This window comes from Phalangium opilio, unplaced genomic scaffold (assembly GCF_054372755.1).
Source record: "Phalangium opilio isolate 3A_F unplaced genomic scaffold, DU_Popi_V2 ptg000043l_1, whole genome shotgun sequence".
NCBI lineage: Eukaryota > Metazoa > Arthropoda > Arachnida > Opiliones > Phalangiidae > Phalangium > Phalangium opilio.
Genome location: NW_028324167.1, coordinates 5,291,106 through 5,314,613, shown reverse-complemented (window position 1 = coordinate 5,314,613; position 23,508 = coordinate 5,291,106). Strand labels below are relative to the sequence as shown.

At 38.7% G+C, this 23,508-nt stretch overlaps 3 non-coding genes across 3 annotated transcripts; all 3 read right to left on the bottom strand.

The window, feature by feature from the left end:
* Nucleotides 1-2,592: 2,592 nt before the first annotated feature.
* On the bottom strand, nt 2,593-2,663 carry TRNAD-GUC (transfer RNA aspartic acid (anticodon GUC)). The gene has a single exon. It is a non-coding gene; the product is annotated as a tRNA-Asp (tRNA).
* Nucleotides 2,664-2,742: 79 nt separating this feature from the next.
* On the bottom strand, nt 2,743-2,814 carry TRNAE-UUC (transfer RNA glutamic acid (anticodon UUC)). The gene has a single exon. It is a non-coding gene; the product is annotated as a tRNA-Glu (tRNA).
* A 79-nt stretch (nt 2,815-2,893) lies between these two features.
* On the bottom strand, nt 2,894-2,965 carry TRNAK-CUU (transfer RNA lysine (anticodon CUU)). The gene has a single exon. It is a non-coding gene; the product is annotated as a tRNA-Lys (tRNA).
* Nucleotides 2,966-23,508: the final 20,543 nt, after the last annotated feature.

Genomic DNA, 23,508 nt, shown 5'->3' with positions numbered 1-23,508 from the left:
TAATCTTACTCCAATGAAGGGTGCTCTGTAGTATTTTGCGGTTTTATTGTTCATTATGTTTTAGAATGTATTCAGGTATTTTGGTCGCTTCTCAAGTTGCTCCGTAGAATGTAGCTTTTGGCAGTCGCTCCTCGCGCAAAAATAATTTGAAGAACATCCTCAGAAAATCCTTTGCGCGTTTGAACTTTTTCTGAGATATCCCTTTGGAATGTGTATTTTAATTTGTGGCATGAACGAATATTATACCCCGTTGAAACCATGAATGTCTTAATGTTGTTTACCTGAATTTTTTCGAGTGTATCGATTCTCGCATACCGCGTGCACCGACGCGAAGAATTAAAAAGGCAGTCATTGGAAACTGCGTGTTTCCGAGCCTCTGTGAGGCTACTTTTAATTTGTGGCATGAGTGAATAATTATTCCCTCGCGAAAGATTAATGGTCTATACTTCATTTCTAATGGAAAAAACAGCAATAATGGCTATAGATTAATTAGGTTGTTGATGATAAAGTTCTTGTTGTTGGGCGACATCTTATATTTACCGTGTGAAATTATAATCTCGTGTTAGATAGAAAGCCAAAAATATAAAAAATGTCAAACAAAAGAAACGGTATCATTTAAAAAATGCTATGCATAGTTTGTGATAAAAATCACTTAATATTTGGGAGGAAAATCTTTATTCAAAATACTTTTGAAACAAATAATCCAATACACCGGAGAGTCTACATACGCCAGTACACCCCAGTATGACTGATATGTCAGTGTTTAGCCCATTTCATGTTCCTTTCCCCCTTTTTTCAGTATTTGAACTTCTAATCACTGTAATTGAAGGGCCTTATATAAAATTCTTATTTTTTTCTATAAATTTCTGTGGGGGACCATAGAGCTGTCAAATTTCATCTTTTAACTTGTGCAGTAGTTGAAAATAATCAGTGTACCACTGAATGGTCGAAAAGCGATTATGTATTTGATCGATTTGCTTTTGCGGACATTATTTTTGTAGGAGTAATGTCAGTCTAAAGATATGACACTGATGAACTAAGGCGCTACCCTGTTAGCTTTCAACATGTCAACGTACCCAGGTAGCAATTCACCATGTAAATTACGTGTATGTTCGGTGTTCTTAGTGTATATAACGTGTTTTGGTTTTTCATATGTGTAAAACACGTGGAATATAAGGAATATAGGTTGAATTTATCACGTTAATAGAGCTGATGATTTAGGGCGTGTAATACACGTGGAGTATAGGTGGATAATATCACGTTAATTGTGGTGTTCATTTAGGGAGTGTAAAACACGTGGGGAATAGGTTGAAACTATCACGTTAGTTGTGGTGTATATTTAGACATGTAAAACTCTTGGAGTTTTGGTTGAACACATCACGTTAATTAGGTGGCGATTTTAAACGTGTACAACACGTGGAGTAAAGGCTGAAAATATCACGCTAATTTTGGTGATGATTTAGGGCGTGAAAAACACGTGGGGAATAGATTGAAACTATCACGTTAGTTGTGGTGTACATTTAGACGTGTAAAACACGTGGCGTTTTGGTTGAACTCATCACGTTAATTTGGTGGGGATTTAAAGCGTTTAATACACGTTGAGAACTGGTGGACAATATCACTTCACACTACGTTTGGTGGTGATTTAGGCCGTGTAATACACGTGAACATGAAGTTGAATTTAACAGTTACTCAATATGCCTAAATCACGTGACAATGAGGTTGAAAAGAACAAGATATTTGTACCTGTGATTGAAGTTGATTCTAGCTGATTAGTTGAAATATATACTATTTCTAATATACGAAATTATTTGTTAGTTTATAGTATCACAGTGTATCTAACTTTAAACTTATACTAAATCAAATTTCCGCACATACAATTGTATTAATATAATACAGGTGATATGTATGGGTAAAAATAAATAAGTGATTATTGTATTAAAGTCCTGACTGACTGATAATCAACGCCCAGCCCAAACCGCTTGCCCTATAGAAGGTTCAAATTTTGCAGGAACGTTCGATTTCTTGCCATCTTTTTAAATGGCGGCCAAAACTTAAAAACCCTTCTGTATGGAATAATGTCAACATGAAAAGTAATAAAAAATGTCCCGACGGGCTAACGGGCAACGCTGAGGGCCTTCGCTCCTAGGGTGGTACAAAAATATTAACCATCAGTAAAATCTACCCATTCTTTGTATCATTTTTATGGAATTTCTTATTACACGAGAGCGACCCCGCGGGTAACAGCTAGTAATTATTAAACAAGTGTTTTTTGTATAAAATATTGACCCTAATTTAAAATACTGTACTCTCTTTTAATTGCATTTACCATGGCTAAAATAGCTGACTACACGTAATTTCACCATTCATTTTTCAAGTACAAGTAAATAGTTAATTCCAGTACTTAATGCTAAAGCAAAACACAGTTCCATTGCCAGGCATAACATGCTGCCGAATCGAACCCGGGCCTACTGGGTAAAAGCCAGATATCCTAGCCACTAGACCATATCGGACTGGTTGGAACAACCCTAAATATTATTCCTATAAATGTGTCTTTAAGTCTATTCTTGAAAAGCGGTACAAAAGCACTCGCTTCGATACGGGAATCGAACCCGGGCCTTCTGGGTGACAGCCAGATATCCTACCCACTAGACCATATCGGACTTGCTTAACCAAGGCTTAATTCTATTCATAAACCTATATCCTCATGCCTATTCTTGAAATGCGGTAAAAAAGCACTTGCTCCGATACCGTGAATCGAACCCGGGCCTTCTGGGTGAAAGCCAGATATCCTAGCCACTAGACCATATCGGACATGCTTAACCAAGTCTTAATTCTATTCATAAACCTATATCCTTAAGTCTATTCTTGAAAAGCGGTACAAAAGCACTCGCTCCGATACCGTGAATCGAACCCGGGCCTTCTGGGTAAGAGCCAGATATTCTAGCCACTAGACCATATCGGACTTACTTCACAAAGTCTTAATTCTATTCATAAATTTATATCCTTAAATCTGTTCTTGAAATGCGGTACAAAAGCACTCGCTCCGACAGCCGGAATCGAACCCGGGCCTTCTGGGTGAAAGCCAGGTATCCTAGCCACTAGACCATAACGGAATCGTTGGAACATCCCTAAATATTATTCCTATAAATGGGTCTCTAAGTTTTTTCTTTAAAGTGGTACAAAAGCCGATGCTCCGATACCGGGAATCGAACCCGGGTTTTCAGGTGAAAGCCAGATAACCTAGCCACTAGACCATATCGGACTTGCTCAACGAAGTCTTAATTCTATTCATAAACCTATATCCTTAAGTCCATTTGTTCCATTCCTATCAAGAATGCGAAATGAAAGCGATTTCTAGCAGTTTGAACTACGTTCTTCGTGTTAAAAAACCCATGCCAATTGGGGTTGAAAATTTGCTCAATCGAGTTGAATCTGGCGATAAAGAACTTGAGAGTAATTTAGCTACTTTCTTGGGTCATATTCGAGGAACGAAGGACTACTGGTATAAAGTTCTTAGAAACGTTTTAGCGATGATTCGGGAAATTGGTCCTCCCACCTGGCTTCTAACTTTTAACCCGGCCGAGTACGATGATATGGAACTGCACGATCACTTGAGAAAAGTGAATTCAGACGTTCCGGGAGTAGAGTCGATGACGGTGGCTGAATTGTTGAATTTAGACCCACTTAGCGTCAATTTGCACTTTCACAACAAAGTGCGGTCGCTGTTAAACAACTTTGTCTTGTGTAAGCAAAATCCAGTTCTTGGCATGATAGAACATCATTTTTGGAGGGTTGAATACCAATCTCGAGGTTTACCTCACTACCATATGCTTTTGTGGGCCAAGGACGCTCCAAAGATTGGAACTTCTTCGACCGAGACTATTTTGGATTACGTGCAAAAACACGTCACGTGTTCGATGCCAAGCGCATCGATAAGTCCGGAACTACACCGACTGGTAAAAAAATTCCAAACTCACAAATGCACCTCCAGTTGTTATAAGAAGGTGAAAAATTCTAAAAAAGGATTGAAAGTGTGTCGTTACGGTTTCCCTCGAAACGTAACAAACATTGCTACTATGAATTCTGTTAGATCAGTTACTCGTCACCGTAAAATGAAAAAGGTGCAGAAACGACTGTACGACTTGCCGAGAAAACAGCACGAAGTTTTAATCAATGATTACAATCCCACGCTACTTTTGGCTTCCAAAGCCAACATGGATTTGCAATTTGTCGCTGACAAATCGGAAATAGTGGCAAACTATGTCACGGCTTACGTGACAAAGGGAGACCGAGCTGACATGGACCAAACTTTTGCCGAGTTAGGCAACGAAAGTTTGTCCAAAAAATTATTTGCCTATAGATTGAAATCTTTGACGTTTAAGCAAATAGGAATTTACGAAGCTCTCGATATGATGCTGGGCCAAGACCTTTTCAACAAGTCCGGCAGCACTAAATTTATTAACACTAACTTAAAAGAAAACCGATCGAGAGTTTAGAAAGGTTACAAGGAACTCGCGCGATTGAGGGAACCTGACCCCGAAAGCACGGACACTTGCCAAAAAGGGTTCGTCGACGACAAATATCCGAATCGTCCTGACAGCTTGGAAAATCTTAGTTTGCGGGAATTTGGTCGGTTTTACGATTATGCGATGCGCTCTGAGGGTGTCGAGAAAAATGCGAATGTAATCCAGTTGAAAAACAATATGGGTTTCATGAGAAAGAGAATTAAGCCCTTCATAATAGAGCACTTTATTCACGACCCGATAGAGGAGAAAGAAAAGTATTGTCACGCTCTATTGATCCTCTTCAAACCGTGGCGTGACGAAACTGAGCTATTGGGCGATTTTGAAACATACGCCGATGCTTTCGAAAACTCGCTTTCGGTGTTGAAGGACATGAGAGAATATCACGAGAAACTCTCGATTTTCAAAGAAGTTGAAAAGAAACGGAAGGCTTCTAAAAAGGCGCAAGAGCCAGAAACCATAGTCTCTGAGATTGAAAGTGACGATGATGAAAATGCGCTGCAAGGGAAAGAAATTGTTATCGAAACCGAACACGCGATGGCTGATGTGGAAGCTGCCATGGAAATGAATTTCGAGACTGATGTTGAGAATGTGGCGTCACTAAATTCGGATCAAAAGAGAATTTATGATCAGATCATGAATCACTTCTCCCAAGAGGGAGAAAAATCTAGAAACAAGTGCCTTTTTGTGTCGGGACCTGGTGGAACTGGCAAATCGTTTCTTATCGACACTCTCGCCAGCGCTGTAAGGCGACGCTTTCAAAATCCTGCTATAGCGTGGCCATTGCCGCGCCAACGGGTTTGGCAGCGTTGAATGTTAATGGCGTAACGTTACACGGATTACTAATGTTGCCGGTAGATCATGGGCTTATCGCCGAATACCATTCCCTAAGTTCTGACAATATGAGCATTATGAAAGAAACTTTGGGTAATTTAAAACTGTTAATTATTGATGAAATTTCTATGGTCTCATCGGTTTTACTGACTCACGTTCACTTGAGGCTGAACGAATTTTGGGAAATGAACAAACCATTTGGTGGAGTTGTATTTATTCTTGTCTTGGGAGACTTTTTCCAATTGCCTCCGGTTCAAGGAAATCCCGCGTTTATCAAAATCACTTCCGAAGAAGCCAGACTTAGATTCAATTGCATCGGAGGAAGTGATCTTTGGAAGTTTTTTAAATACGACGAACTAACGCAAAATGTTAGACAAGCCAACGACCAAAGTTACGGCGACATTCTAAGCAGAGTTAGAATTGGAAATATTTCCGAAGCTGATGTTGCAACCTTAGGAACTAGATTGGTTGAGGGAGGTCAAAACATCGAGGTGGCTATGGACCTTTTCATTAAGCTGTCCAATGAAGGGTTTCACCCAATTTGTTTGATGCCTAAATTAGCCATGTGCGTAAAATTCAACTTTGATATGCTGCGAAAAAACGGCGAGAAAGTTGAAGTCATTCGTTGTCAGGATAGACTCGCTGACTATGGGAAAAAAATGAATAAAAACATTCTCAGGAGACTGCAAGGGCTACAAAACGAACCGTCCAAAACAGGCGGTTTGGAGAGCGAGTTAGTTCTTTGCGTTGGCTGCCGAATAATGGTCAGAAGGAATATCAGTTTTGAAAAAGGCGTTGTAAATGGTACGATGGGTTTCGTAACTGGATTCAAGAAGGACGAACAAGGAAACGTTACTGGTATTTTTCTCAGAGTAGATCGCGAACCGAATAACGATGACGCTAACACTGACTTTTTAGTTGAGAAAATTTGCGTCAAATTTTTGCTCATGGCAAACATTTACGTTAAACGCTCCCAGTTTCCCGTCATCCTGGCGTACGCAATTACGATACAAAAAGCCAAGGCATGATTTAAAATGCGCCATTATTGATTTGGGTCGGAATTTATTCGGAACGGGCATGGCGTATGTGGCTTTATCGAGAGTGACGTCCTTCGCCGGACTCCATTTATTACAGTTCGATCCGACTAAAATTAAGGCGGATGGACGAGCCATTATGGAGTATAACAGGCTTCGCAAAAAATATAGGCCAGATCTGCCTCTTTTGGAAATAACGGAGTTGAAAGAAAGTCGAGGTAGGAAAAGAAGTGCGCCTACACTATCTAAAAGCCTTTTAGAAGGCGAGGAAGAGAGATGTGCAGAAACACCGAAGAAGAAAAGATAAGCCCAACAGAGTTTGGATAGTTTGCTCTTGAAGGGTTTAGCTAACGATGACCAAGTAACGTGCTATTCTAATAGCGTTTTGCAACTACTCTTATTAGTGCCGGAATTAAGAGAATTGGTTAAATCTTACAATGGATCATTCGTTGAAAAACCAGTTTTGCGTTGCCTCCATGACACGATAAACGACATCGAGAGTTCTCAAGGAAGCTTCAGTCGTAAAGGGTTGGAACTGAGAATGGCTGTCGGAAATCATTTTACGCTAAACGATCAACAAGACGCCAGTGAATTTTTGATGGTCCTTTTGGCGACACTAAGCCAAGAAATGGAAGCCGATTACTCTAAAGCTCTGAAAGATCTTTTTTGGTCAAAGTCGCGAAACGTTACCAAATGCCCCAATTGTCAAGTTGAACAAAATTCGGAGAATATTGTTGAAAGCAACATTTTCAATCTTCCACTAGAAAACCGAGATAAAATTGATTGGAAATCTCTAGAAAAAAGGATGAGATTAACAGAGGTGCCATGCGTATTTTGTAACAACCCAAAAATACAAGAGCGTGATGTATTGATATCCAGCGGGAAGTACGTATTTTTGTGTCTTCTCCGTGGCGATTACAAAGATGGTCGACCAATTAAGATTTCGACCAAAATATCAAGTTTTGAAAATCAAAATGTCACTATGAGTAAGATGCTTTTTAAAACTAAAGGGGTGATTATTCATAAAGGTGAATCGTTGGCCGAGGGACATTATGTGAACTTTGTGAGAAAAGACAACGGCTGGTACGAGGTCAGTGATACAATGATCAGAAAAAGGGAGAGATTCGTCAGTAACTTGACTGACGTCACTGTTCTGCTCTTGGAAAGAGTCCAGACGCATTAAAGGGAATCTAACGTGCTTGAAGAATCCATATCAAAATTACCCCGAGTAAAGTCCAAAATTTCAATATTCGTACCAGGAGCATCATATCTGTCAAAGATATACTAATAGTTTCATATTCCCTTTAAAGTAATTTATGACTGGGTAAGATTGTTAATCCTAGAGGAAGTTTAAGGTTAACGATGGTTCTGGAGTAATTTTGATGTTGCCTACTATAATAACTGTGAAAGGGAGAGGAGGGAGGATTGTAGGGCCATGCTATTGTTACGAAAAAAGGCGATGATTCTTGCATTAATTTTAGAATTTTCTAGTGAAGGGTTTTTAGTACTCTGTATTAGTCTTGCCCCAATTGTGTTTTATGTAAAAAACACGCTAAAAACGTAACCTATATCCTTAAGTCCATTTGTTCCATTCCTATCAAGAATGCGAAATGAAAGCGATTTCTAGCAGTTTGAACTACGTTCTTCGTGTTAAAAAACCCATGCCAATTGGGGTTGAAAATTTGCTCAATCGAGTTGAATCTGGCGATAAAGAACTTGAGAGTAATTTAGCTACTTTCTTGGGTCATATTCGAGGAACGAAGGACTACTGGTATAAAGTTCTTAGAAACGTTTTAGCGATGATTCGGGAAATTGGTCCTCCCACCTGGCTTCTAACTTTTAACCCGGCCGAGTACGATGATATGGAACTGCACGATCACTTGAGAAAAGTGAATTCAGACGTTCCGGGAGTAGAGTCGATGACGGTGGCTGAATTGTTGAATTTAGACCCACTTAGCGTCAATTTGCACTTTCACAACAAAGTGCGGTCGCTGTTAAACAACTTTGTCTTGTGTAAGCAAAATCCAGTTCTTGGCATGATAGAACATCATTTTTGGAGGGTTGAATACCAATCTCGAGGTTTACCTCACTACCATATGCTTTTGTGGGCCAAGGACGCTCCAAAGATTGGAACTTCTTCGACCGAGACTATTTTGGATTACGTGCAAAAACACGTCACGTGTTCGATGCCAAGCGCATCGATAAGTCCGGAACTACACCGACTGGTAAAAAAATTCCAAACTCACAAATGCACCTCCAGTTGTTATAAGAAGGTGAAAAATTCTAAAAAAGGATTGAAAGTGTGTCGTTACGGTTTCCCTCGAAACGTAACAAACATTGCTACTATGAATTCTGTTAGATCAGTTACTCGTCACCGTAAAATGAAAAAGGTGCAGAAACGACTGTACGACTTGCCGAGAAAACAGCACGAAGTTTTAATCAATGATTACAATCCCACGCTACTTTTGGCTTCCAAAGCCAACATGGATTTGCAATTTGTCGCTGACAAATCGGAAATAGTGGCAAACTATGTCACGGCTTACGTGACAAAGGGAGACCGAGCTGACATGGACCAAACTTTTGCCGAGTTAGGCAACGAAAGTTTGTCCAAAAAATTATTTGCCTATAGATTGAAATCTTTGACGTTTAAGCAAATAGGAATTTACGAAGCTCTCGATATGATGCTGGGCCAAGACCTTTTCAACAAGTCCGGCAGCACTAAATTTATTAACACTAACTTAAAAGAAAACCGATCGAGAGTTTAGAAAGGTTACAAGGAACTCGCGCGATTGAGGGAACCTGACCCCGAAAGCACGGACACTTGCCAAAAAGGGTTCGTCGACGACAAATATCCGAATCGTCCTGACAGCTTGGAAAATCTTAGTTTGCGGGAATTTGGTCGGTTTTACGATTATGCGATGCGCTCTGAGGGTGTCGAGAAAAATGCGAATGTAATCCAGTTGAAAAACAATATGGGTTTCATGAGAAAGAGAATTAAGCCCTTCATAATAGAGCACTTTATTCACGACCCGATAGAGGAGAAAGAAAAGTATTGTCACGCTCTATTGATCCTCTTCAAACCGTGGCGTGACGAAACTGAGCTATTGGGCGATTTTGAAACATACGCCGATGCTTTCGAAAACTCGCTTTCGGTGTTGAAGGACATGAGAGAATATCACGAGAAACTCTCGATTTTCAAAGAAGTTGAAAAGAAACGGAAGGCTTCTAAAAAGGCGCAAGAGCCAGAAACCATAGTCTCTGAGATTGAAAGTGACGATGATGAAAATGCGCTGCAAGGGAAAGAAATTGTTATCGAAACCGAACACGCGATGGCTGATGTGGAAGCTGCCATGGAAATGAATTTCGAGACTGATGTTGAGAATGTGGCGTCACTAAATTCGGATCAAAAGAGAATTTATGATCAGATCATGAATCACTTCTCCCAAGAGGGAGAAAAATCTAGAAACAAGTGCCTTTTTGTGTCGGGACCTGGTGGAACTGGCAAATCGTTTCTTATCGACACTCTCGCCAGCGCTGTAAGGCGACGCTTTCAAAATCCTGCTATAGCGTGGCCATTGCCGCGCCAACGGGTTTGGCAGCGTTGAATGTTAATGGCGTAACGTTACACGGATTACTAATGTTGCCGGTAGATCATGGGCTTATCGCCGAATACCATTCCCTAAGTTCTGACAATATGAGCATTATGAAAGAAACTTTGGGTAATTTAAAACTGTTAATTATTGATGAAATTTCTATGGTCTCATCGGTTTTACTGACTCACGTTCACTTGAGGCTGAACGAATTTTGGGAAATGAACAAACCATTTGGTGGAGTTGTATTTATTCTTGTCTTGGGAGACTTTTTCCAATTGCCTCCGGTTCAAGGAAATCCCGCGTTTATCAAAATCACTTCCGAAGAAGCCAGACTTAGATTCAATTGCATCGGAGGAAGTGATCTTTGGAAGTTTTTTAAATACGACGAACTAACGCAAAATGTTAGACAAGCCAACGACCAAAGTTACGGCGACATTCTAAGCAGAGTTAGAATTGGAAATATTTCCGAAGCTGATGTTGCAACCTTAGGAACTAGATTGGTTGAGGGAGGTCAAAACATCGAGGTGGCTATGGACCTTTTCATTAAGCTGTCCAATGAAGGGTTTCACCCAATTTGTTTGATGCCTAAATTAGCCATGTGCGTAAAATTCAACTTTGATATGCTGCGAAAAAACGGCGAGAAAGTTGAAGTCATTCGTTGTCAGGATAGACTCGCTGACTATGGGAAAAAAATGAATAAAAACATTCTCAGGAGACTGCAAGGGCTACAAAACGAACCGTCCAAAACAGGCGGTTTGGAGAGCGAGTTAGTTCTTTGCGTTGGCTGCCGAATAATGGTCAGAAGGAATATCAGTTTTGAAAAAGGCGTTGTAAATGGTACGATGGGTTTCGTAACTGGATTCAAGAAGGACGAACAAGGAAACGTTACTGGTATTTTTCTCAGAGTAGATCGCGAACCGAATAACGATGACGCTAACACTGACTTTTTAGTTGAGAAAATTTGCGTCAAATTTTTGCTCATGGCAAACATTTACGTTAAACGCTCCCAGTTTCCCGTCATCCTGGCGTACGCAATTACGATACAAAAAGCCAAGGCATGATTTAAAATGCGCCATTATTGATTTGGGTCGGAATTTATTCGGAACGGGCATGGCGTATGTGGCTTTATCGAGAGTGACGTCCTTCGCCGGACTCCATTTATTACAGTTCGATCCGACTAAAATTAAGGCGGATGGACGAGCCATTATGGAGTATAACAGGCTTCGCAAAAAATATAGGCCAGATCTGCCTCTTTTGGAAATAACGGAGTTGAAAGAAAGTCGAGGTAGGAAAAGAAGTGCGCCTACACTATCTAAAAGCCTTTTAGAAGGCGAGGAAGAGAGATGTGCAGAAACACCGAAGAAGAAAAGATAAGCCCAACAGAGTTTGGATAGTTTGCTCTTGAAGGGTTTAGCTAACGATGACCAAGTAACGTGCTATTCTAATAGCGTTTTGCAACTACTCTTATTAGTGCCGGAATTAAGAGAATTGGTTAAATCTTACAATGGATCATTCGTTGAAAAACCAGTTTTGCGTTGCCTCCATGACACGATAAACGACATCGAGAGTTCTCAAGGAAGCTTCAGTCGTAAAGGGTTGGAACTGAGAATGGCTGTCGGAAATCATTTTACGCTAAACGATCAACAAGACGCCAGTGAATTTTTGATGGTCCTTTTGGCGACACTAAGCCAAGAAATGGAAGCCGATTACTCTAAAGCTCTGAAAGATCTTTTTTGGTCAAAGTCGCGAAACGTTACCAAATGCCCCAATTGTCAAGTTGAACAAAATTCGGAGAATATTGTTGAAAGCAACATTTTCAATCTTCCACTAGAAAACCGAGATAAAATTGATTGGAAATCTCTAGAAAAAAGGATGAGATTAACAGAGGTGCCATGCGTATTTTGTAACAACCCAAAAATACAAGAGCGTGATGTATTGATATCCAGCGGGAAGTACGTATTTTTGTGTCTTCTCCGTGGCGATTACAAAGATGGTCGACCAATTAAGATTTCGACCAAAATATCAAGTTTTGAAAATCAAAATGTCACTATGAGTAAGATGCTTTTTAAAACTAAAGGGGTGATTATTCATAAAGGTGAATCGTTGGCCGAGGGACATTATGTGAACTTTGTGAGAAAAGACAACGGCTGGTACGAGGTCAGTGATACAATGATCAGAAAAAGGGAGAGATTCGTCAGTAACTTGACTGACGTCACTGTTCTGCTCTTGGAAAGAGTCCAGACGCATTAAAGGGAATCTAACGTGCTTGAAGAATCCATATCAAAATTACCCCGAGTAAAGTCCAAAATTTCAATATTCGTACCAGGAGCATCATATCTGTCAAAGATATACTAATAGTTTCATATTCCCTTTAAAGTAATTTATGACTGGGTAAGATTGTTAATCCTAGAGGAAGTTTAAGGTTAACGATGGTTCTGGAGTAATTTTGATGTTGCCTACTATAATAACTGTGAAAGGGAGAGGAGGGAGGATTGTAGGGCCATGCTATTGTTACGAAAAAAGGCGATGATTCTTGCATTAATTTTAGAATTTTCTAGTGAAGGGTTTTTAGTACTCTGTATTAGTCTTGCCCCAATTGTGTTTTATGTAAAAAACACGCTAAAAACGTAACCCCTGTTGGTAATGCTATGTGATTAAATATAATTCTTTAATAAGCTGGTGAAACTATTGAGACAAACTCATCCTATTAGTTAACATTGAACAGATTTTTGAACTGAGATTTAGACACTCGTATCCAAATTTTAAATAAATACTGATTAAATTTAATATATTCAAAGAGTTTTCTTAATATCAGTTTCGCATCTTCCATTTTTTTTTCTCTTTTAAGCGCGCTATTTTTTTTTTAATTAAGACGCCCATAACTTTTTTACATTAACAATCTCAAACCATTCAAAAACATTAAATTAAATTAATCTAATCTAATATTATCCTGTTACAATATCAAAGATTAGCAAAGCTTTTATGTTTAAGTATTATTTATTAATATGACCTTTTCTTTCTATAACTTATCAATAATGTGTACCCGACCCAATCCGGTACCACTTACAATCCGATACCACTTACAAAAATTGATTTTTAAACTATTTAATAGTTAGGCTTAAAAAAACCCATATGAACTTATTAACTTGTCCTATAACTAATATCTTACTATTGTTGTATAATTTGTTTTTATAAAGTGTGAAAATTATTTCCCAAATTGTGGTTACCAATATTATATATAGACATTACCCTTGTAATTAAAACAACTAAACCATTTTCCCAATTAATATTCCAGTAAGTTTTGCATAATCTCTTTGTGTTTCTCACCAGCTGGGGTAGTCTGTGTGGCAGGTTGCATTGCGTAAATCCAACAGGGGTACAATTTGCAAAGCCTTCTGGAATATTTTTTTCCCAAAAATTAAAAAAATTTTCATTGTCCCTTTGGTAACCCACGCGCAAAACAATAATTGCCATGTTCTAGCAGCACTGTTTCCAAACTTAAAGTTAAGAGTTGCGTGACAAAATTTTAAAAATAGACCCTCAAAATCTTATATTTAAATGAACATATAATTGCCAGTAAATTGTAAAACTTTCTTTCAACCCCCGCCCCTTTACATAACTAATATAACGAAGATCCGCCCCTTTACATAACTAATATAACGAAGATCAAAATTATTTCGACATAAATACTACAAGCAGTGCATATTTTCAAGTTTGAAACATACAATTTACAGACTAATTTCGTACAACTACATGCGTATCGTATCAACGCGTGCCAACTGCTAAGCTTCAACAGAAAGATAATTCATCATAGCTACTATTACCAGTATTATAAAAATAAAAGATTAAAACTACACATCTCAAAAATATGATGATGATCATCATCATTATAAAAAAAACCACAACAAGACTTCGATAGACAAATCAAAAAATATATTCAACTTCTCCACCGAAATAACAGACACTTTAGATTGGCGTGTTCAAAGAGTGAGAGCGTCTTTGGATTGAGACCAGCAAAGATATTCAAAGAAATAACCTTTCTATTGGCTTGAGTCAGTGTCTAAAGAACATCAAGCCGTATCAAGGCCAAATAATACATGTCACCTCTTTGGTTTCCCTATATAATTACGTTACGGCTTGGCAAGCCGTGCCTACAAGTTCATCAACAGAATAGAAGTTCATAACAGCTATGGATTCGCAAAAAAACCTTTTTCGGGCAAAAGTTGCCTCAACGTTGTTAAAAATTAGAACAGCAATGGTTTGTTACTAAAATTATGTACTTGACTATGTTGGGAGTTGGGCGCACTCCTGTAAGCCAAGCTTCTGGGCGACAAAGTTTTGAGGGAATAAGGGACTTGTCAGCATGCCTACCCTACAGGAACTGACTACCCCGCGTCCGCGGGTGGTGAAATACCCCAAATCCCCCCTCCTTCACCACTCGATTAAACCTCAAGTACTTCACTCTTTACTCTAAAATACCAACTGATTAACCTTGGATTTCAATTTTCATCAAAACGCCTTAAAGCTAATATACCATGATGGTATATTACAATGTTTAACGGACGTTTGCCAAACAAAACAAGGTCGAGGGAACCAGTAAAAAAATGCTGCCGATTAATGACGTTAAGCAGTATTGCCATCTGAGTTCAATAGTAATAAATATAGAAAAAAAAAACTAAAATCAACTGCATTGGAGATCTCGCTACCAAACACAAGGCACCTCATTAACTCTCTGAACTGAACTGCAGATTCTACATCAACAAAACAAAATCAAGCGCGATGGAACCAGTAAAAAAACTACAATTAATGGCATTAACTACCAACGCCATCTGAGTTCAATAGTAATAAATATAGAAAAAAACCTAAAATCAACTGGATTGGAGATGTCACTAACGAAATACAAGGCGCTTCATTAACTCTCTGAGCTAAACTGCAGATTCTACACCAACAAATCACTACCCTTTTTAAAAAGCATCTTTAAGTATATAAGCAGTTATTTAACAAACTCCCCCTTCCCTTTTTTATACCTAAAATAATTTAACATTAAAATCCATGCTTACTATTTCTCTGGCTATTATATATTCTCAATTTTACAGTCCTAGGATTAAATGTGTATAAATGTTTTTTCATCATTGAATTATTCACTTGAGAGATTAACAAAATGATTATGGGTGTTCAAACATTTATGTTGAACTCTCACACTTTTTAAATCCAACCTTCACGTATGGCTGTCTTTGAACATTTTTTTAATCCCTCTCATGTATTCATAGTGAAACTTACATTTTAGTTTCAGTTAAAATTAATTATAGTTATTCATAGCTTTTCCCTGTTAATGTCTATTTTTTGCCAGCCAGACGCTATCACTAATTATTCTCAAAAGCCTTTCTGGTGTCCAAAATAATTTTCCTTATAAAGTTATGAATGAAACCCTTCAAAAAATACGCGACTATTAGCTTTAAACGTGAAAAACAAAATTTTTATTTACTGGAAAATAATTATAATGAATACCATAAATAAATAACAACCAGGGAAATATAATTCCAAATTGCGTGCTATAAATAAACATAGCAATTATCAAACCAAATGTGTTTTTAAAATAATTTAGCACATTCCAATAAAATATAATCATGCGTGTTTTAACTTTTAAAAAAAGTTTAACTTAAATATTCTTAAAGCAATTTATTGTTTTAATGATTTAAAAGTAATTATTGAACAGCCATAACCTTAAAAAATTACAATTTATATTTTATAAAATAAATAATACTATTAACCCTAACTTTTGTAATCAATAAACTACTGTAACTCTCATTTGACTTTATTTATCAAAGGTAAAATAGTTACCATTAGTTTCATAAATACTACTAAAAAATTTGTTGATCCTATTATTTCCTATATTCAATGATAAATCTAAGCACAGTTTCATTGCCAGACTCCCGTAGTACGCTGGCTAATCATTTTTCATCTATCCCAATGGCTAAATCCAATTAAAATTGTACTTAAGGACAGAGCGAAAAATAAAATATGCCAGACTACCACACTATACGGAAGAGAAAATCTTTTTAAGAAGCGTTATATTTATATTATATAATTATTATGATATTGCCAGCTTTTCCAAAATACTACAAAACTGTATTTCTTTTCCCCCGAAATATTGCCAAATTATTGCTAGTTGTCTATTTAATGTCATTTTTAACCAAAAAATTACCATTTTATTTTCTTAAATTAGGTTAAAGTTAATCACAAAAGATGGTAATCTATATGTTGAATCTTGTGTAAAGGTTAAGAGAAATATCCGTTCTGAATAAGATCTTGTTGACACAATGACATTGGAAATGGGGTTCATAATTAGCGTGAAAGCAACTGGTATATTCTGGTCTGGGTTCATCAGAAATAGTCGAACTAAAATCTTTGTCATGACATCGCACCCTCGTATATCTACGAATTTCATCAGCTTAAATTAAGACTAAAAATATTGATGTGACGTCCCCTTAGCTACTAGCTCTCAGTCTATTGAATGACAAACTATTTCCTTTTCTGCAGCATACGGGAATGAGCACTGAAATAAATTCACCACCACATGTACGCAAAATTAATAAAAATTAAGACCGAAGTAACAGATATTAATCAAAACGCGTCTTGGATTAAACCAAGACCTAAAAAGTATCGATAAGAACAAGGTTAATCACTTGACTGAATGCGCAGATATTCAAACTTTTTTTAAATTAAAACTTACATGCGTAAGAAAGTAATGTTCCATCACCCTATTCCATTGAATAAACTTATTTTACTGGTAGTAAATTTATTCCCTCTCATTAATTAGAAACATTTACTTATAGCCAACTCAATTACGCGTTAAGCTGCTTGAAAATTCCGTGTGAATAGTACTTTTTAAGGAATCCGTCACCAAATAGTAATTGTTTTTGAGAACATTCTTCGGCTTGAAATAGGACAACTACGAAGTAATTCAACCAAATTTTATTTTATAAATATTTTCTACCATTTCAATTTCTTTAAAACTATTCTACCAAATGCATACAGACTGCTACCTGAAGTCTCTGGAGCTACTAAGAATACTACATTTACTAAAGGAAGATCGCAGCGACAAGTTTATCCTTGTTCCTGAAGATATAAAGACTAAGAAGTAGAGTCGAGCCACAGCGTCCTAGATCACGCGACTCGGTGAACGCAGGCTATATTGCAAGATAGCCAAGTCAGAATTTTCAGGCTACGACCGCGCTGAGTCCAGCTGACACTCTCAGACTCTTAGCGCCCTTAAGTTGACAATTACAACATAGAAAATCAAAAAATTACGAATTGTATGCACGCCTCTACTGCTTGCGAACCATAGAAACGATAGAGAGACACCATGGCATAGAACCGTGTGACCGTTGTCTGTCGTGCCGCTGCTATAAACCCTTTCTACGTAAAAAGAGAGATGTCAATCCTTAGTATACAGTGGGGTTGACTTCTCGACGTCTCTACTCTCTTTGTGATCTTTCCATCGAGTGAGATGGAAGGCAAAGTTTTACCCCCGTGTCTTTCCCTCTTACATATATTCAGTTTAGCCAAGAGTAAGAATCATAACGTCCCTATTGAATTTGTCGCCATTGTTGAAATTTGCACAAAAACCAAAGGTTTCACTATGAAGCGTGCAGGGCATGAACGGGGATATGTTAGCAACATATTAAAGACACACTGGCATACACATACTCTCTTAAAAGTGATAAATGTAGTTATAAAATGTTTTCGGGGAATGGAATTGTGGTCGAAAAGCCGAGATAAGTAAATTTTTAAAATTATTGAGAGGGAATAAATTGACTACCAGTAAACTAAGTTTAGTTAATGGAATAGGGTGATGGACGAACGATGTCAAGCGCGAAGGTTTGTCGGTGTTGTGCAAATTGTGCGAGTTGTTTTAAATGTTTCACTACAAACGAGGACTTAGATTAACATAACTGGAAGAAAGTATGTCTGGAAGAAAGATAGATTATTATAATTATCAACATTAACTCCATCTTCTTCAAATCCCTTATTATTCCCTAAGCCTTGGTCTCGGACCCCCATACTATGGCAATGCCTTTAACCCTCCTCCTCGAACTCAAGTCTCTACGGTTTCAGATATCCCATCCCTAAATATACCTGACTCCGAAGCTAGCACCATTAGTTCTGATTACTGTCCCATCTGCAAACAATTAGTACTCGACTCTCATGCTACTCTCCTCTGTGATCTGTGTAATTTTTGGTCGCACACTGAGTGCTCTAAAGTACCCGCAAACCTCTATAATGCCCAACAAGCCAACCCCTGTGATAACTTCAAATTCTACTGTACCAAATGTGTGCCCCTTCTACCCACTTTCTACCAAGCACTAGTTGACATTCGCACCATTCAAAATGACCACCTCTCTCTTCAAAAAGCCCTACTGGATCTTCCGGGGCTTTCTGTCATCCCCACATTAACAGACTCGTTATCTACCATACAAGCTACCTATTACTCTCAACGTTGTGATATCCTGCAAACTCAAGCTTTCCTCCACAAGAACAAGGCCTTAATTAAGTCCCTCACAACAATGTATGGACTCTAGTTATCCTTATATTATCTTAGTTGTCCCGAGTACCACTGACCCCCTCCGATTAAATTTTCAAACTGGTCATTTTCCCTGTGCCACAACCTTATTTCCCACGCTCTGGCGGACCATGGGTGCAATTCCTCGCTAAAATGATCCTCGGGTATGTATGATTGTATTTTTCGACAAATTCAGTTAAATCTGAAGCCCAACTACAATGAATAGATCAATGTGTTTGGATCGTGTCTCTCAACCTAGATCCAACGCAAAAGCTTTCAGTTTAATACATTTGCTAGATCGTGGGGATATAGGTATCCCAGAAATTATTTGACGAACATTTTAATTAATATTGCAGATTTTGAAAAGGAAGCAATACATTCCATTTCGAAACGTTGTTCATTGATGATACTTGTACATTTCATTCTACCATATTTTGCGAAGGCTTTTAAATGTAAATACATTTTACCCACACTGTGATAAATGCCTTTTTATGTTTTAACAAGTTAAAAACAAATTTGTCGTTTGCATTTTAATGGGTCTTTTTACTTAAGTCAGCTGCTATATTTTTACTTTAACCGTTGTCTTGCAAGCTTTCAACAATTTTCATAGTTTTGAATTTTCCGCCAGTTTAAAACCTTAGAAATGCGACATCTAGCGCCATTTGTGAAATCCTAACTGCCACCCCTCTTTTATTCGTATTGCAAGACCTAGTTTTAGAGAAGGCAGTGCACAAATATAATTTGTGCTCCCTACCCTTAGCCCACTCGATCAGGCGTAAAGGGGGGTTTTCAAAGGCGCGTGTTTAGGGTAAAAATCGAGCGAGTGCGAGAAAAAACTAAAAATTCTCGCACCCGCTACAGGAGCGACCGTTTTCATAAAAGCGATATTTTTAGCGGGAGCGGGTAAAAGCGGCGAGGAGAGGGAAAAAATCGCTACCCGCTCCGATCAAATTCAAGTAGATGTTCTCGCTTCGTTTTTTTCCTCTCTCGCGTGGTTAATGACGTCATATTCTACCAAGCCAATAGGAGCGCCGAAACCTTGGGCGGGAGTTTCAATAAGCGCGTGAGCACGAGATTAAAAAGTTGTAATTTTCAGTTCACCGAGTTAAGCCTAATATAAGTTGCTAGACCTAGATTTTATAAAAAGAGTAAGAAAACGACAATAAATGATAACTTAAAACAAATTCGAGCTGAAAATAGGAAGGCTTTGGAGGAAAGGAAAGAAAAATTAATAGATTTGATTAGAGAAAGAGATATTATTTGGAATAGAAAACTTGTCGCTTATCGGCACACAGATTTAAAAGACCAAAAATGGATGGAAGTGGCTAAAGAAATGGACATGAATAGTAAGTTTTTAAATAACATTTGGTATAGCCTTTTCATATAAATCAACTTATATTTTTTTAGAAAACGACTGCAAAAAGATGTGGAAGAACTTAGTAGACCATTTTTCACAATAAATTTTATGCAATCTCCACAACAAAAAGTGGGCAAGAATTAGACGAAACCCAATCTGATGGGATAAAATGGGCTTACTTGAATGTGTTTGCTCGAAGAGAGTAAGAAATTTTGAAGACTTATATTATTGCAATTTTATTTCTATAAACTCGTATATCAATGATGCAGAACTTCGTCAAACTTTGATAAGAATCAAAATAAGGAAAGTGTCGAAGCTTCCACTTTTTCATAACCTGTAGACAGTGATAATGACGAAGAAGAAATGGTATATGCTGCAATGTCTGTAAAACGTGTAGTTATGAATTTTGCACTAAATTCTTTGAATGAACAAGGTGATATAGACATTTTGGACTGTGAGCGATTTTGAAGGCTATAGCGATGACAAGGAACAAGGTCCATCCAGACAAAATAAAGAGAAGGGGCTGCCTAAATCACGAAAAAGATCCAACTCTGATGAGAGCGAGAGTTTGAGAGCACCCCAATCTCTCAAAAAACGAAATCCTCATGAAATTTCCTTGAACCAGATGGCCGAATTAAATAGGTCAGAATTTTTGGTTGCCGAATAAAGAGAACTGAAAACATCAGAAGATGATAGTGCAGCATTTGGAGATTTTGTGGCCACTATTATGAGAAAAGTTCCAACAAACTTGGTAAATGATTGACTCGTTTGCTAAAGGGAACCCCATCAGCGTGGAGACCCATACTTATTTTTAATATTATAAATTATTTTCATTTTATATTACTACATTTTAAATAATATTTACACATATATTGTTTTGAAATAAAGATTTTTCTTAAATGAGCTTCAAAAGAAAGCTTTTAACATCCGGTTTTCTCACTCCTTTCATCTCCCACTGCCAATTTACTTGTCCCACCGGAGAAGAAAAGTAATTCGCAAAAGTTTTTCTAATATGATTAGCTTCATATTTAAAATTTTTAGACGCTGTTGGTTCTAAATTGCGAAGTCCAAAAGCTGGGTTTTCCTCCAAATTTTTAATTCATTTTCCTTCCTTGAGAGTACCGTCCTTACCAACTGAGTCAGCAAAGTCAGCTGGGCAATAGTATTTTTCTTCATCTTCCATGTGTTTTTCTTCTTCAATTAAATAATTATGGAGTACCACGCACGCTTTCACTATTTTATAAGCTGTTTCTGGTTTAAACATTGGTTTTCTAAACACCCGCCACCTAGTGGCCAGCAGCCGAAATGCGTTTTCACTGCATCTTCTGGCAAAAGGGAAAAAAATGTCATTGAAACCTGTTTTCAAATGAGAATGCCAAGCGCAAAATTGTCTTGCCATCAGGAGAATTATGAAATGTCACCTTGCTCTGCTTAAACGATAATTGAATATTCGGTGAGAGTTCTCAAGATCATCGGCTGCAAAAGGTCTCATAAAATTTTTAAGAAGCTGGAATGCTTCATCTCCGAAGAGGACATGGGGCACAGTTAAAGAGGTTTTTGGGAGCTGGAAATTCAGCTGTTTCATTTTGGACTGCTAGTCCAAAGGAGGAACTTTTGAAGAGTCCCCCATCTGAATGCGAACCAAATCCCCCAACATTGACAACTATAAAACGGTAATTCGCATCGACGGTAGCCATTAACACGATGGAGTTGAAGCCCTGAATTTAGAAACGATTTGCTTTTAAAGGTATGTTGTTACATCACTCGCAATACCCACCTTGTAGTTGTGATATAAGGTCCCAGAATTAGAGGGTTGCTGGATCATCACATGTTTTCCGTCAACTGCTCCTGTACAATTTGGGAAATTCCATTTGTTACAGAAACCTTTCTCAATCTCTACAAAGTCCGAACACGAAGGTTTCTGAAAATATAATGCATTTGAGAAACCATTGCTAGATTTGGAGAAAAACGTATACCTTTAGAAATAATGGTTGTAAAACCTCCCATAATACCGCACTTGTTTCCTGAATAATTTTGTGAGTGGTAGTTTTCCCAACACGAAACTGGTAGGATATTGAAGCTAAACTATTTCCTGTTGCCAAAAATCTGTACGATATAATAAAAATCATTCCTTGTTCCTGGTATCAATGGTCTATAACGCAATGTTAAGGCGAGTCGTAATACAGGTTCAATGGGTTCTCGAGAAACAAGATACTTTTTCAGTTTATCCTTCACTAAATCTAGCAATTTGTTAAATTTTTCAGGGCTCTTTCTTGTCTCGGTCGTACTTTCTCATTTTTTGCATCTTAATAAATATGGACCTGTCATTTCAAGACTTCAAGAATTTATTAAGCCTACAGTTTTACTCTAGTCTGTCTGTACAGTAAAGCAAAGGCTTAAAAAATCACTTACTAGAGTTCCAAAATCTCCTTCATTCTTTCGGTCACGCCATATAGGGTGGACCCACCAGCGTTTCTTTCGGTACATCCTTTTTCCGGTCCCATAATTTTGCATATAATATAACTGCATTGTAAAAATCTTTTTACGAATTATCAAGCGACGACGTAGATTCTTTATCACCACCATTGCAAGTTTGCTTTGCTTCAACCTTTGACTCCCAAATTAGATGGTGCCGCTCTCGTTTATCGCGCAAATGAAAACAGTTGTTCAAAATCATAGCCGGAGTGAAAAGCTAGCGATATGAGCGCGATTTTTATAGCGACGGAAAAAAATCGCCCAACCCGCTTCACGCTCCAGAAATTCCTCAACACGCGCATTCGAAAACAAACCTTTAGTGTGGACGGTGTAGGGGCGAGGCAAGTGGGCAAGGCGCGTGGGCGGATCCGGGTGACGGCGAAGTTCGTCCAGTAACCACGAGAGGTTGTGAGTGACGTACAGGGGGCCGGAAGCTCGAAGGACGGGGGGTCAGGAGCCGAGGCGCCCACGGAGAAGGCGTGGCGGAACGCCGAAGCGGGCGATGCGGAAGAGCACCGAGCATGAAATTTCCTGGCCAGCAGCGAGCACCGGATTGAAAGGGGCATCACGTTGGCCTCGGAGTGCATGGCGGCAATGGCGGTGGAGGGCGGGACCCCGAGGATGACCCGCATGGCAGCCCGTTCTAAGATGTCAAGGCGGCGGAGGAGACGCGGGGAAGCGGAAGCGAGGAATGGGGCCCCGTAATCGAAAAGACTGCGAATGAGTTGTCGATAAAGCATACGGAGGGAGGAGCGATCTGCCCCCCACGTTTGACAAGCGAGGCAGCGGAGGAGATTGAGGCGACGAGAGCCCTCGGCACATAATTGGGCAATGTGAGGGCCCCAGGACAGGCAGTGGTCAAATATGAGGCCCAGGTAGCGGACAGTGACTACCTCCTCGAGTAGGTGCCGTCGAGCTGGTATTCAGGGTCCCGAGAGACGGTGAGTACCTTGCACTTGCTGGCGTTGAATGTAAGGCCCCAGAGCGACATATGGGCATGAGCTTCATTAACCGCGACCTGTAGGGCCGCTTCAGTTTCAGCGGCCGACGAACCAGACGCGTGTAACGCGAGGTCGTCCGCGAAAGCGCTGTCCGTAACGCTATTGCCTAGGGAGAAGCGAAGGTC